The sequence below is a fragment of the Dreissena polymorpha genome, chromosome 9 (genome assembly GCF_020536995.1).
Source record: "Dreissena polymorpha isolate Duluth1 chromosome 9, UMN_Dpol_1.0, whole genome shotgun sequence".
Lineage (NCBI taxonomy): Eukaryota > Metazoa > Mollusca > Bivalvia > Myida > Dreissenidae > Dreissena > Dreissena polymorpha.
In genome coordinates, this window is record NC_068363.1 from 103,584,554 (window position 1) to 103,600,899 (window position 16,346).

At 34.3% G+C, this 16,346-nt stretch overlaps 1 long non-coding RNA gene across 1 annotated transcript; it reads left to right on the plus strand.

The window, feature by feature from the left end:
* The first annotated feature begins 6,995 nt into the window (after positions 1-6,995).
* On the plus strand, positions 6,996-10,079 carry LOC127846770 (uncharacterized). Its single transcript, XR_008033657.1, has 6 exons — positions 6,996-7,350; positions 7,890-8,070; positions 8,419-8,520; positions 8,709-8,825; positions 9,342-9,522; positions 9,795-10,079. It is a non-coding gene; the product is annotated as an uncharacterized LOC127846770 (long non-coding RNA).
* Positions 10,080-16,346: the final 6,267 nt, after the last annotated feature.

A 16,346-nucleotide genomic window follows, 5' to 3' on the forward strand; every position in this document is an offset into this window, starting at 1 on the left:
GTGTTCAGAGAACTGTTGATTTTGGTCAAATGTTTTTTTTTCAATACCCAGTCCTTTCACACAGTTTTGAATTAAACATGTGACAAGTCTAATGGTATTATTTTTCAAATAACTGTTAATTTGGGAATATTTAGAAAAAAAAAGCAGTGATTTTTTCTTTTATCTGAACGTTTTTCTTTACATTGAAATTGAGGTGAAACAAAATGTATATTATAACGGTTGTTTAATGCCCCTGGTATTTATTGATGCCAAAAGGCATAGTTATTTATTTGTTTGTCCGTATTATTATTAAATAAGAATTGTTTTCGGCAAAAATGCTGCGTTTAATAAACGCATAAGGCTGCGATGAAAGCCGTTTCAGTATTGATTTATTGATCCGTTTGAATACATAAACAAATTTTCAATGCAAGGTGAAAATGAGGTCATGTGATGTTGGTGTGTCAAAAGTATTCATACATGAACGGTATCGACAAAAAGCACCATGCGGGATAACATTTTTTTTTTGTAACTTCGTAAGTCTGAAAGTAGGTCAATAGTAAGGTAGAATTAAGTGCGTGTGATATGGGTGTGTTGATAGTATTAAACATAATCTAGTAAGTACAAAGCTTTTAAGTAAGCATGAGTAATGTTTGACCAAACGGGTTATTTTGGGTCATCTAATAGTGTGGACCTTCTGAATAAGGCGTTAAAGGCCAGAAGTTTATCGATGCTAAGTTCGAGATGAGGAAAGGTGATGAGGGTGTGATGACAGTGTTCAAAGACATCATCCATTCAAGTATCCAAGCATTTTAGGAAGCTTATTAGCTTATTTGTTGATGTTCTACAAAATCTCGTACGGCTTGAAAAACAAACGAACGAACGCACATGTAAATCGCTTTATTCCACTGAACATGATAGTGGCATAACAATATCTACATTTTTCTAACATCTGAATGTGTGTTTTGTTGAAGTTAAGCGTCAACGACAGGGAGAAATCAATAGTTTATATTTCAGTTGTTGTCGTGTCACCCGCCAACTACGGGTGCCTAGAGTTAGCCATTGATCTATTTATTCGAGTCTAATCAGATTTCTATCATGCTCACAAAGACGTTCGGTTAAGAAGGTTGCAATCATACTACAAATAATAATGACCATGTACATGAGGAATTTTACATAACTTGATATTACGCCTCATGGCTTCTATCTTCTCCAACACCTACCATGCAGTCGAGACTTGGACCCATTGAAAGAGCAGCGAGTTGAAAATATCGTTAAACTAACGCATCATAACTATAGAAAGTATCTTAATGTGCTGCGCATTGGTTCAATTTTACATTTTAAGTTCTTTAAAAGAGTTGTCATAGTCTGTTGGCTGGTATTATGTTCATTTTATAAAGAAACCAAAACAGTAATTGCAAACATGATCCATATCGATGGTTATCAATTAAAATATGAATACGCAATCTGTTTCGATACAAATATGAATAGCCATCAGTGTTTACTTTAGCTTTGTACACCAAAAACGATGATGTTTTCGTTACTGGAAATAGAGTTCACCCGCGATCGATCGAAAAAGGTAACCGCCCAAAATCTTCCTATATGTTATTAACACTCACATTTTTCATTCCACACAACTGGTTGTAACGATTTTTATTTGTCAAGTGTAACAGACCAGTTTCACAATGTAAACACTGTTGCTATTTTTAGATATCACGTGACGCGTCTTATTTCAGAACGAGGCTGAACGTGTAACTGTCTTTAGCGGAGAAGATCGATGATTTTATATCTGTTGATTGTTATTGTTAACATTCGGAAGTTTCATGAGCACTGACACGGGTTACAATAACGTCATATATATGCATACAAGCATCTGTTTTGTAAACAAATTTATTAGTATTTATAATATAAACATTAAACATTCTAAATACTAATTCAACGACATAAATATTTAGTTCCATTAGTGCACCATTATAAACGGTATTTCATCTTTAACAAATAAAATTTTAAAATACGAGTTACCCAATACCATCAGAGTTAAGGTGGTCTGAAGACTCAGCATCTATGATTAAACAAAACAAAGATAAAAAATAGCCGTCTAATACAATACATAGTACTATAATTCTCAAAGGTATGATGTATGGGTGTGTTATTTTGAATGAACGATCGAACTTGTTAGAGGTGTGTTGAATAACCTTAAGACAAAGCACTATAAAAGGCGAAGTACATGACGCTATTTAAATTTTATGTTATTTTTTTGTGTGAATAAATTGTCTTTTACAATGAATGACAATATTGAAGAATTCTATAGACAAGTGAAAACAAAACACGGACGTGGTGCAGACTGAACTGTCCAAACATTCGTATTAATAACTCTTCATACCTGATTATAAGTGACAAATATATATAATAAATCTCTAATCCTGTCTTTTTCGGAAACATTATTTAACCCCGTTGTTGTCAACGATAATGCTTGTTTTGATAATATTGTTCTGTACACTACTGTACACTCTTTATAGGACTAGGCACTAATTAATGACGAAGTTTTCGTTTACCGTTACCCGCTAAATAAAAAAATGTTAAGCATTACAATTTAAAAATATTTAAAACGCATTGTTATAACGCGCTTTTATAGGTATCCGGACATTCGTTCCCACGGACAATCGTTCTAACGCTAATTTTCACAAAGCAGACATTCGTTCCTACGTTGTATTGACTACTAGGAAATTAGTTCCAACTTTATTTTGACACCCCGGACTATTGTTTTTATCTTATTTTGACAGTCCGAATACTCGTTCCTACATATGTTTGACGATCCGGACATTCGCTTGTACATGTACATAATTTTAACATACGGGCATTGGTCCATACAATTAAGGGCAATGCCTTAACTGTGAAAACAAAATGTACATGTATATATAGTTATAGGTCATTCCTTCAAATTCAATTCCAACATGAAACTTCTAACGAACGAACGCGGTCAGCCTGTGTTATACTTCGAGTCACTCGTGCGCCAAGAAACACACGTCTAAGTCTGCAATACGGTAACCATTCTGATAAAGTCTCCCCGATATCCGCAAGGTTTCGCTAATTAAAGATATCAGTGTTAGTCGATATAATTGAATAATTTTTAACGTTATCATGCGCATGCTCAAGAAACATTCTTAAACTGAATAAAAATATGATAAAAATATGAAAAATAATACACTTTTTTAATAATGACACATTCACAATACCGGTTAAATCTTGCTCAGAGTGTCAAATTAATTTGGATAAAGTGATATTATACTGACCAGGATAGCAATTAAGTAAGAACCAATGTCTGGGTTGTCAAAATAATGTAGGAATTTTTGTCCTGATTGTCAAAATAAAGAACGAACGATTGTCCGTGTTGTCAACACAACCAGGGACCTATACAGACAAAGTCCCTGAAAATACATAAGAACAAATGTCCGTCATTCACTTTATAAATATGATTAAACAGGCTTATATCTATACATTATTTAGTTTCTGACAATCTGTTTGGACAAATTACTTTCAATTTGAGAATTTGGCGTTAAATAAGTCCTAGAAATGACTACGCAATACTTCAACCAGGAGAAGACATGTAGGTATCATAAGTTTCGTTTATTGCTACGCGTGATTTATGACAACTTGTTGTTATTTAGTATTTGACGGTACAGTATCTGATAACAACGAGATAATAGATAGATAGATAGATTTATTTCGGCATAGGAAGCATTTACACAGTTCACAACATAACATAGAATAAAATAATAAGCAATTATTAAAAACTCTCATGTACAATAAACTATGACATGCTCACCAAACCAAGGATAACACATAAAAGAGCAGGCCCTTATTTCCATTGTGGTCCTTATTATTGGTGGCATAACAAAAAGAGGCAGACCTTAAACATAACTATGTTGACCTTAAACATAACTATGTTCATAGTAGAATAATTATTTAATGAAATAAAAAATATATATCACCGTTCAAAAGAGATCAAACTAATTACCACAGTAGTGCTCAGAAAATATCAAAGGAGCTGGAAACTAAGATTAATTGATAATATATCAATTATTGCACCAAATAGATATTTTGACAGTTGTAATTTGATGATCTGAGGTATCATGAATTATCTTAATTAAATATATTGCTAAAATGTATGTTATGATGTATGAACTAAAAATTATTAAAAATAAAAACCTAAGCCGAAGTTAATATCTGCTTATTAAAAAGTGAAAAGATACACATATATAAAAATTTAAATATTATTCGTTAAAAACTTTTAATGGCAACCTTAAAGCCTTCTAACCTGTTGACATCTGTGAGTGACTCAGGTAAAGAGTTCCAGAGTTTAATGCTATTAAAAGAAAAAGATTTGGAACCATGTCATTTGACCTAGGGTAAACAATACCCACCCTTTTTACTAAGCCTAGTGCTGTAATTATGCATAGAATCTTGGTAAACAAAGTGTTCACTCATGTAATCTGGAGATAGGCCATTTCTTATTTTGAAGACATGACATAACATTATTTGATTTACTCTCATGTGAACTGGTAACCTGTTGAGGGACTTAAAGTGAGATTGGTCAATATGAGCTCTAGAATCAAGGTCAAGAACAAACCTAATTAACTTATTTTGACAGGATTGTAACTTATTTCTTAAAGTCTGAGTAATACTATTATACCAAACAGAACAAGCATAATCATAATGGCACTGAATCAGTGACATAACAATAAGTTTCTTCGTATGCAAAGTAAGGAAATTTTTCTTACGATAAAGGAATTTTAACCTAGAATAATGGGTTTGTGCTGAACACCGCGATAAAAATGCTCAAACGAAGAGTGTCAAACTATTTGCAAACAATTGAACAAAACAACTTCTTTAATCAAGAACATTTATTGAAGCCTTAACACTTAAAATTGAAATTATTTATTACTGCTCATTCTGACAATGCCATCTTGTGTTGACAATATTATAACGTCACCGAATGTTAAAACAGAATGAATGATTGAAATAAGATGCGCAGTTGCATTGCACTATTAGCAATGGATACACGTTCAGCCTCGCTCTGGAATTCTGCGAGTCACGTGACTTCGCCCTCTTATCAATTTTAGCATATTGTGAAAAGGGTCTATTCAAACGTTGCTTTTGGCAACGCCTTATAGATAAGTTATCTCATCACCTGCATTGAATGTTCACACGATGTAAATACTTATAATAGAGTTTATTTCAACATACATTAGGCTTAAAGCCCATGAGTACACATATATTACAACAAACATACACATATGGTCAATGACGTACAGAAACAGTCTTAGTACAAACAATTTGTATACACTTTATAGTTATGTTTGTATCTTTAATATTAAATTGATAAATAAATGTCAGTGCATGAAGAAAATCTATTGATAACACAAGTAAGCTCTCATTTTAAAAGCTTTAAAAACAAAAAAAAGATATATTTCGTACGCTTTTTTTCATTTTCAATCTGTAAAAGGTCAATAAACTTGATAATGTTTGTGTTTTTCCAATAATATTTATTTATATACTGCTTTCGTAAATTCTTAAACCTTGGGCATTCCAGTAAAAAATGAAATTCGTCCTCAAGAACGTTACAGCGTTTGCATTTTCTGTTTTGAAACGGTATTTTTTCAGGCTTGTGCCATCTCCCTGCTTCCACTTCAAGTCTATGGGCAGATACTCTAAAACGAGTTAACGCAATTCTAAATTTTGAAACATTTACTACATTTAAATATGGTTGAAACTTAAAACTACTGTAAAAGCTATAACTTCTACCTCTGGTCGTGTTTTGAAGTTCACTTGACCAGTTTTGCAAAAACATATCAGATATTCGTTGTTTTACTATGGATAAAAATAAAGTAATATCTCCTACACCTTGAAAAAACCATACTTCACTAAATCCTAATCTGTCTAATAATTCCTTGACAGATTTGATCCAAGACTTTTTATCTGGATATATATCGTAATCATGTAATAACATATCATAAATAATTTTTATGCACTTGACATTATCAGATTGTAATATTTTAAACCAGTACTTTAACACTTAGATGATACGTTTATTTATTAATGGCACACGTCCAAGTTCCCCATAAACAAAATTATTTTGTGTTTGAAACCTCACCCCTAACACTTGTTTACAGTATCGTATATGAATTCTTTCGGTCTGAACACTATTATTAAACCCCCATACTTCACAGCCATAGCTTAGAATAGGCTCAATAAGTTTATTAAAAAGTTCAAGTCTATGATTAACTGATATATCTGGGTATTTTACTAAATCTGCATTCAACTTGTATATTGCTTTAAGAGCCTGTCCTGAGAGTGCGTCATATGTAAGTGAATAAGAACCCCCAGTGGTAAATACTATGCCTAAGTATGTAAAACTATTAACTATTTCTACAATGTTTCCTTTGTAATAAAAATTAAAATTTCGTCTTTTCTGTCCGTCTTTTTTAAAAATCAGTATTTTTGTTTTGTTTACATTAACACATAGCTTCCATTTAGTACAATACTGCTCTAATAAATCTAGTCCATTTTGAAGTCCAGATTCCGATTCCGCAAATATTACAATGTCATCAGCATATAAAAATAAAAACAATTTTAACATACAAAGATTAACTCCTTCAAACTTATTGAGCAAAAAATGTTCCTCAATATCATTTAAGGTAGTGCACCTCTAATGATTTCCCGCGTTTTATTTTACGATCATTGCCGATCTTCAATGATCGGTTATTTCCGAGAGATGAATAATATTTTTTTCAATCTTAAAATTTTGATGTATATTTACGTAATTCCTTTATAATACAGTATTTTCACAATAATTATTGACTTTGATCCAAATATCATCTGAAAAATACGAAAAAAATGTAAACGTGATTTCGCGGTTATGACCTTCGAAACCGAAAGTGGGCGAATAAAACATGTTTTCGCGAGGCTGCATGGAGATGTCACGGGACAATTTAGGACGATTTTCGACTCGTTCAATGAGCCAACATGATTCAAAATACGTTAAACTTGACCATGGATATTCTTCTACCAGTGATAATGTACCTCAAAGTGTAAATGAGCCTTGGAAAATCGGGAGGAGACTTGTTGAATGGGACGTTCTTCTCTCAAATTTACAATTTTGTAAAGAATGTGGACTTGGACCGGTGCCATTAACAACGTTTACAATACAAGGAGAACTGCAGAAAGGTTTAAGTGGTTTCCTATATGTAAAATGCACAAATCATGACTGTGGTTATATCAATACAGCGGCATATGGCAAGACCTACTGTGAACCGTCTTCTCAGGGTCGAGCAGGAATGCCATGTTTTGTTGTCAACACGAAGCTTGGCTCTGGTAAACAGTTTTCCATATCGTAATAATACTCATAAATGAATCCATTTTAACCCTTTCAGTGCTGGAACCGGATTTTGAAGGCCTTTGCAAACAGTTTGGATCCAGATGAGACGCCACAGAACGTGGCGTCTCATCAGGATCCAAACGGTTTGCTATTCTGATAATATTCTTTGAAAAAAATCAAAGAAAATGCTTATTTTAGAAATTCAGCAGACGACATTTTAGCAGACGTTAAATTTCCGTGAATGCACGGGGTTGAAAAATGTTTCTGTATTGGCGTGTCATATGAACAGAAGCCATTTGGGCGCCTTTTTTAAGGATAAAATCTCCTTCCCGGTATATAACTTACTTACGACAACTTGCTTGGAAGTCTCTTAGTCTAACAAAGGCGCTAAATACTAGTAGTACTAGTGCTGTCTATAAGGCTATACAGATAATTTTGAAGCCTCGCCCAGTTCCTTAATTACCTCCTCACATAGTGCGTTTTTATTTCAGAACTGAACTCATTGACAATGAATATTATTCCTTGCTCTTTACAGCAATGATTGACAGCCTAGGTGGTCCTAGACGGGTAAACAACATGTTGGCAACGCTGAACCTGAAAACTATTTCGGACACAAATTTGAAAAAAATGGAGAAACGGGCAGGGGACGTCATATAGCAAGTATCGGCAGAATCAACACAGGCTGCAGCTGAAGAGGCATACCGGAATGAAATGGAGTATTTTCATTACCTGTACTTGTATAGTCATTACATAAAATAAAGATGAAATTAAGTTTTATTTAAAGATGGCAAGCTAAGCAACGTTTATAAATTAATTTATATAAGGTCATGTGAGTTTGGAACCTACTATCATGACTTTTATTAGTAGCCATCAAAATTAAGACAGTTTTTACTATTGACGGCCATGCTGGTAAAACTTTATGTCAAGCCAGTGATGTTTTTCTTCTTTATTCATGTATAATAACATGTGCATCATGATGTATATTATCAATCTTCAGGCTGGTAAAGTGAAAAAAATAATTTAGAATGCTCCTAGAAACTTTAAATGACATGTGTACTCTTCAGGGCAGTAGCCAATCAGGAGACATTGGAGGTGCAAGCTGGTATGACTGATTTGATAGAAGATCTTGGTGTGTGCCCCTTTCCAAACTCTTTACCAGCACTTAAGTAATAAACTTTAAATTAAAATGTAGTGTTTATATAGTGTTTTTATGTAATACCATATATTTTCCGCAGAAATAGCCTTTTAAATGAGTTTCTTATATACTTATAACATGTATTTATTTTCAGCCAGCATATTAGCAAGCAGTAATGTTTGATTGTTTTACTAAATATTTTATTTATTTAATAAATAGACATACGCTGCTGGACATTCCTGAAGATGATGACTGGACTGATATTGAGGAGGATGAGGTTCATGATACTACCAACAGAAACATTCCTGACACATATCCTAATATAGATAGCAGCAGGTAGAATTTCTTTGAAAATTTAATTTTGTTTCCTAACGCTCATATTTAAAGATCACATCAGGAAGTTGTTACAGCGACTGTCCTTACTTGAGTCTTTAAAAATTATGAGAAGCACGAGATACACTGTGCATTCATGTATTTGTATGTGTGTTTGTTTATTCTTTGGTGTTTCGTTGGGCGCAGTGTGTTACTTCAGTTACTTCTCTTACTCAAGTTCAAAATCTATAACGTTCAATAGGTAAATGTCTCCAGATGTTCAGAAGAGTAGATAGAAATTAATACGAGTAAAGTTGATAATTAATAATAATACAGGTTGTGTTTTGCTCCACTTAAGGTCAGTAAAGTGTAAATTTGTTATACATTTTAATGTTAAACAATTCTGTTGATAGAATAAATGTGTAAGAAGCCACAGTGGCCAAAACTCGGACACTGTACTGATTAAACTTGGTATTTATTACAGCTCAGTGAAATGTTGCCTGCATTATAACATGTACAAGTAAAATATTTTAGTGATAGAACTCCAACAGACACAAGATTGCCTCCATCTCCCCCATCTCACAAGCACAAGTTGCCGTCTTCAAAGCCAGACAGAAAGGCGAAAGTTCGACTTCTACCCAAGTACCCTTGTCGTACAAGATGTGGAATGTCTGTTGCAGTCGACACAGCTTGGCAAAAAAGGGATTCGACTCTTTGACCTGTAAGTACTATTACTTAACTTTGTTTGTATTGTCAGGGACCTCTGTGACTTACGAAAGGTTGGTGGTTCTACCCGGTTGCCTGCTCGTGATGAATTCACTCCCATTCGTATGAATGAAAATACAATGAAGCGAGGCATGCTAATTGTATTCCTACAAATGATTCAATGCACAATTTGCAGCATCATGTGCACATCATTTGTATAACCTTTGAATCACATTGCACAGAGGCATTCCAGTATTTTTACATTTGTAAATGTGTTTGATTTTACAGCACACACGTTCTTTATGTCGACGGACAAGTCAGCTCGTCAAAAAAAAGTGGTGAAAGCAATTGTCGGCCATAGATTGTGTGGCGTATGCAGCTGGTGGCGGCGAAACAAGCCTGGGCAGAAAGTTCGCCCTCAAAGGTGTGTCAGGAATCATACTGGCAGTGCTCGAGCAATGGAGGCCACTAGTGGTGTGAAAGGGGTGAAGGAATTGTCAGAACAGGGAACACCAGTGGAGTACCTGGAAGGGGATGGTGACAACACCCTGATTTCAAAATTAAAATCCGACCTATATGTCCAATTAAAACTGTTCAATGAATAAAAAATTAAATGTTCAAACTGTAAAATAAACATTTACTTTTATTTTTAAATCGCATACACAACGCACAAAACTTTGTCACAACTCTAACGCGTCTTTACAAAGGTTTAGGTCACAATATACTAAAAGATTTCCTACACAAATTCAATGTGAAAGCAATAAGTTTAACAAAAAATAAAGTCAAACTTTTGCGCATAGACATCCCCATAACCATATCTTTTCTTAAAGAGCATTCCAAGCCGCACTGATTTAAACAATAAAAAGGGGGGTCATACGTTATGCAAGAAAGAACTCGACGCGAATCAGCGGTCACTGTTTTATGGCCATCTATTTACCGGCTGCGTACCAGTTGAGAAGGTTACCCGCCATCTGTCAAAGTCTCATGTAGTTTCCAACCTTCAAGCAAAAGAGTGAATTTCTGTTAAACATCAATGTTTTCCCTACCACATGCACAAAGAAACATTCTAAAATAAAGCCATGGTAAGTGCCTCTACAGAGAATTGTGTCTTCTTACCAATGATGTTCATGTTTTAAGATAGTATAGCATTGCACTCCAATATATTTTAGTATATTGTAACCTGAATGCTAAAGTATACAAATTTGTGACTGTAACTTTAACGAACTGCCGATTTCCACTGTGAGCATGTAAACAAGTCTAGATTAGTCATCGCGTATCTTTACATCTTGCAATGTTAGAAGTTGACATTTACACAGTTGGAAAGTCTGTTTGAAATCTACACGCGGTGGGAGCGACAAAATTATTTTTCGTCTTAGCCAGGAACCAATGCCTCGCTTACGGGCCGGGAACCATTGTAAATGTAAACAATGATTCTTCTGGTGCACAGGTGTTGAACGCGTGGTCAAGTCTTTTTAACACTATCAAAATGTCATAAAACAACATTTATTATCATTTTGACCAAAAATATTTTTCTGATATAATATATATATATATATATATATATACAATGTAGGTATCTCTTGACACAGGAAAATCACCTACGTCAACATTGTAAGCCATTAAGTGCCTAAATGGTGGTCGATTTTCATAAACTATGTACCATTTTGTTGGTAAAGGTTGCCTCGTGACGAAAAATGACCACGACTGGCTACATGCCAACATAAACTACAATAAAACAATTCTCAACTCGTTCAAATGCTAGGTCGGCTCTCGTCTGACCGAACGTTCAGTGCCGATTTTTACAAGAGTAAAAGTATCGAAATACGCAAGCTACTGATCATAATCCGCATAAGTACAAAAAAAAAACAAATAGAAGTTTATCAACTAACAACACAGATTTGTCTTTTTGTCCACACCAAACACTAATATAATCGTTATGTTTAAATGTTTATTTCAATCGTGTACGATAATCCGACCTTCTCCTCACGATATTTATCCAATTACTGGTTCCGCGCCTCAGACTTACCGAATACCTGAAACCGAGAATCGTATTTACCTTCTGATCGACATGGAGCTGGACTCGAAACTGCCGATAACCAATCCCCGATTTACAACGATTTCGACGTTATAACGCAAACAAAAAGACCAATCGGTGTTGTAAGTTGATAAACTCGTATTTCTTTATTGTACTAATGCGGATAATGTTCGGTAGCTAAGGGTATGTCGATAGTTTTACTGTTGTACAAATCGGCCCTGAACGAGAGAACACCTAGCATTTCTACGAGTACGAGTCTACGATGCAATAGCATCGTAGATGCTTTTGTTCTTATCCAGGAAAGGTTTTTTATGCACATTAGTATTATGTATTACACTCTGAACCAATGACAAATATACAATAAAGTGTCGCAGCTACTTCTTATTCAGGTACACAAGTATTCACCCTTTTGCGAAATCCTCAATTTGTGTGCAAGTTTGTTTAAACGACACAAATTCACAATTATCGGTTCTGCAACAAATACGAGTAAACACATCAGTACCAGCTTAAAGCTGGTCGTAATAAATTTTATTAAAGTAAACATAATGCATTTAATGATACCATTTAAATATGTATTTTTCATTTAACATTCATTGTTTATATTTAGGTATTCGTTTAAGATTGAGCAAATAAAATGTTGATATAAAACGCGTATGATCCGCTTGAACAGAGCTTGCAATCGACTTTATTTTTCGTATTTATGTGGCTAAAAATGATTTTTTTAAAATAGCGAACTCTCACCCTCAAAACAAGCATCATACGGATCAGCTTCAATATTGTCTGTGATATAAATACAATAAAGCGCACTTCGCAGTGACGCTATGAATGTGTACTATATGTTTTATCTTAGCTGTCGAAGTATGTATAGCTTAATCGTGTACAACCATCACGATCGGTATGAATACAACCATTTTCTAGTACAATCTTTGAGTGTTCAAACTTCCTGAAAACGTATTCTCTAATCGGATATTTTAAAATAACTATCAAGCATGATCCAGCATGATCGAACAAAATAATTTTTGGCGTCTTTAATTGTGAACATTGAAGTGTTCTTATATTTTTTGATCGTGTTTATGCGGTCAATGATGAATATTATACACCACATAGGCCATTGTTCCTAATTTATATGTGTAATTAAACAAGGCATTCAATGACAGATGTATCCGCTGTGATACATTTGCAGTGCTAGGGATTTTATTGACCTCGCGGTTACGTGATCGCATCGTGATTTTTATTCAGCACGTTAAATCAATATGCAAAACATTGGGAAAACCATAGTGAAATGCATTCAAATGGTATATTGGATATTGAGCATGACGGACATGACAATAGAGACATTTAAATGTCCTATTACCTTTGTGTGAACGGCCCAGGCTTCGTATTCACCAAATTCCTTGTTATTGGGGATAACATTTCTTTACTAATCTAAGAGTTTACCTAAGGCAAGGAATTTCTTATTCAATATGTCTCTTAGGTATAACCTTAGGTGAGATTTATCTTTAAATACTAATGTGTTTTCGTTTCTTAATAAGTCTTAACTGTACACGTAAAGTCAGAAGTAGGACTAAATTTTGTAATTGACGATGAATAGTGCTCGAATAATGGCGGAACTAGTTCAGTGACAGATGTGTTGTGTAGTCCATATTAACGTACTCCCAGAGCCTTTGCAAATTTTTGCTATTGTGGCTCTGGGAGTACGTATACACCCATTTATAAGCACAATCGCAGTTGTGCGCACACTAAACAGACGTCGTTCGTAACCAATTAAGGAAAGGGTGAATAAACTTCAAAAATACATTTAATGTATATGAATGGCAGGCTACGGACTTTATCCTGTGCATGCAGTCTAAAAAACACGACGATCTTTCAACATACTTTTCTTGCTGGCATTTTCCTTTTGGGATTTGGTAAATATTCGACACCTGGACAAAAGACGGCGCATTGCAACTCTCAGCAACCCTTTGGATTATAAAGCTGAGAGTTGGATTATTGCAACTAATATTTGGTGATAAACATCGAGGTTTACTCTTCCGGCATCTGTTGAACAGTTGTCGCAACATTTCTGTATCGATTGTATGCTGTTGTCGTCGATCTCTTCTTCAACAATACACGTTTATCACATTTTGATAAACCAAGGAAGTTAATGCATACCATAGTTGAAAAAAAGTGAAGCAGAGATCCCCGAAGTTTACAAGCAAGAAACCGCCCTTCCCGCTCAAATGATGGGCGAGAACTATAGAAACTTTTGGGAATTCCAGGCCCCGTGTTCACAAAACAGTTTTTGAAATCGAAAATCGATTTTGCTTGTCATTGAAAATGGATTTCTAGTGTAGTTGATAGGCAAAAATGAAAAACGATATCAGTTAAAATCGATTGTCGATTGCAAAATTGTTTTGTGAACACGTGGCAAGATATGAACTGGTCAGCCAGATTACCTGACGTAAGTTTTGTTATTATTAAATTTCACTGATTTGCCAATAAAAATTAATTGCCAATTGACTCTTTTGAATATTAAAATTAATATATTAAATGTCAATAATTTTATTTATAAACTTTGTCACGCTATAATAATCCATCTTTGGAGTAACTATATTACAAAGCAAAAAATATAATAAGTACTTTATTCATACATAATTTTATTCATTTGATAAAGAGTTAATTTAGAAGATCAATTTCTATTATCATGTATTGCATTTGTTTTTATCTTGTTCATTGTGAAGTAAGTGTTATCTTTTGCGTTTCATGGATGAAAGAATTATAATTAAAATATATTATTCAAATTGTACTGAATATAAATGAGTGAATTTATGATTTGCTATCATATCAGTTTTGTAATGTTTAACTAATTTTTTCATAATTTTGTGAAGTAATTTGCATAACCATTTTATCATGGTGAATATGAAAAAATAACATATCCTTATATTAAATATTGAAAATTACAAAATAGTGTATATTGATATAAAATGACTGGTATGCATCTTTCAAAGAGTCTGTTTTATTTTACTTTTTACAATGTCTTACCTTTTTTCAGTTTTGTCGATTCATTATTCGTGCAAAATATAACGTTGGGCCTTTCCCGCTGGTTAAAAAGCACAACTTAAAATAATTGTAGTAAGTATTGATATATTTGTTGATATACAGCAAAAGTTACAATTATTAACTGGAATTTAAGAGCTTGACATGACTTATTAATGTGTCATAATCATTTATAATCAAAATAATAAAAGTCAACATTTAAGTGTTTATTTAGTTTAATATTAAAGTTATAAATGCAGTCCTGCCAACACAATCCCTTTTATTAAAAAGCAATTGTAGATATATGTGCATTTCTTTTTATTTGGTGATGACTATTTTAATAAGTTGACTAGAACCATGAAATAATGACAATTATTACCATAACAATAACTTTTCATGTTCATTTGTTGTGTGATTGTAATGTATTTTGCATACACATTCAGAAACAGATATTTAAAAGATTATTGATATGTTTAAAAAAGCAACATTATCAGACAGGTACCTTAATTAAAAGTTATATAAAATCTATAAAGAAGCAAAGTTTATGGAGTTCATTATTACTTTATATTGATTGGAGAGGACATCAAACATACAATCGTGATTTCTTTATTTGACTTTTTAATTTGACATTGACCGGTCGTGATTGGCACATTATTTCTGTAATGTATAGTTTACAACACGGTAAATAAACATCATTAAACTTGGAATTACTAATTTGACCGATAAGATACCGAGGATCAAACAATTGAACTCCAAATGTTACTTTATATTCTAATACTACACGCGATCTGTTTTCTATAGACAAAGAAGGAAATCAGACAGACAGACAGACAGACAGACAGACAGACAGACAGACAGACAGACAGACAGACAGACAGACAGACAGACAGACAGACAGACAGACAGACAGACAGACAGACAGACAGACAGACAGACAGACAGCAGACAGACAGACAGACAGACAGACAGACCAGACAGACAGACAGGACGACAGACAGACAGACAGACAGACAGACAGACAGACAGACAGACAGACAGACAGACAGACAGACAGACAGACAGACAGACAGACAGACAGACAGACAGACAGACAGACAGACAGACAGACAGACAGACAGACAGACAGACAGACAGACAGACAGACAGACAGACAGACAGACAGACAGACAGACAGACAGACGACAGACAGACAGACAGACAGACAGACAGACAGACAGACAGACAGACAGACAGACAGACAGACAGACAGACAGACAGACAGACAGACAGACAGACAGACAGACAGACGACAGACAGACAGACAGACAGACAGACAGACAGACAGACAGACAGACAGACAGACGACAGACAGACAGACAGACAGACAGACAGACAGACAGACAGACAGACAGACAGACAGACAGACAGACAGACAGACAGACAGACAGACGACAGACAGACAGACAGACAGACAGACAGACAGACAGACAGACAGACAGACAGACAGACAGACAGACAGACAGACAGACAGACAGACAGACAGACAGACAGACAGATATAACAACAAAACATTATATAACATAGAAATAGTCATGTAAGAGTACAAATACAAATAAACACAATCAACTGCAAGAACACATCGGTTCTGACAACAAAACATTACATAACATAGAAGTAGTCATGTTAGAGTACAGATAAAAATAAACACAATCAACTGCAAGAACACAGGTTCTGACAAGGCGGTACTGACATTTGTTAAACAGTATAATTAAGAATCGTATTTCTTATAACGAATCAAGTGTGGGTTATTC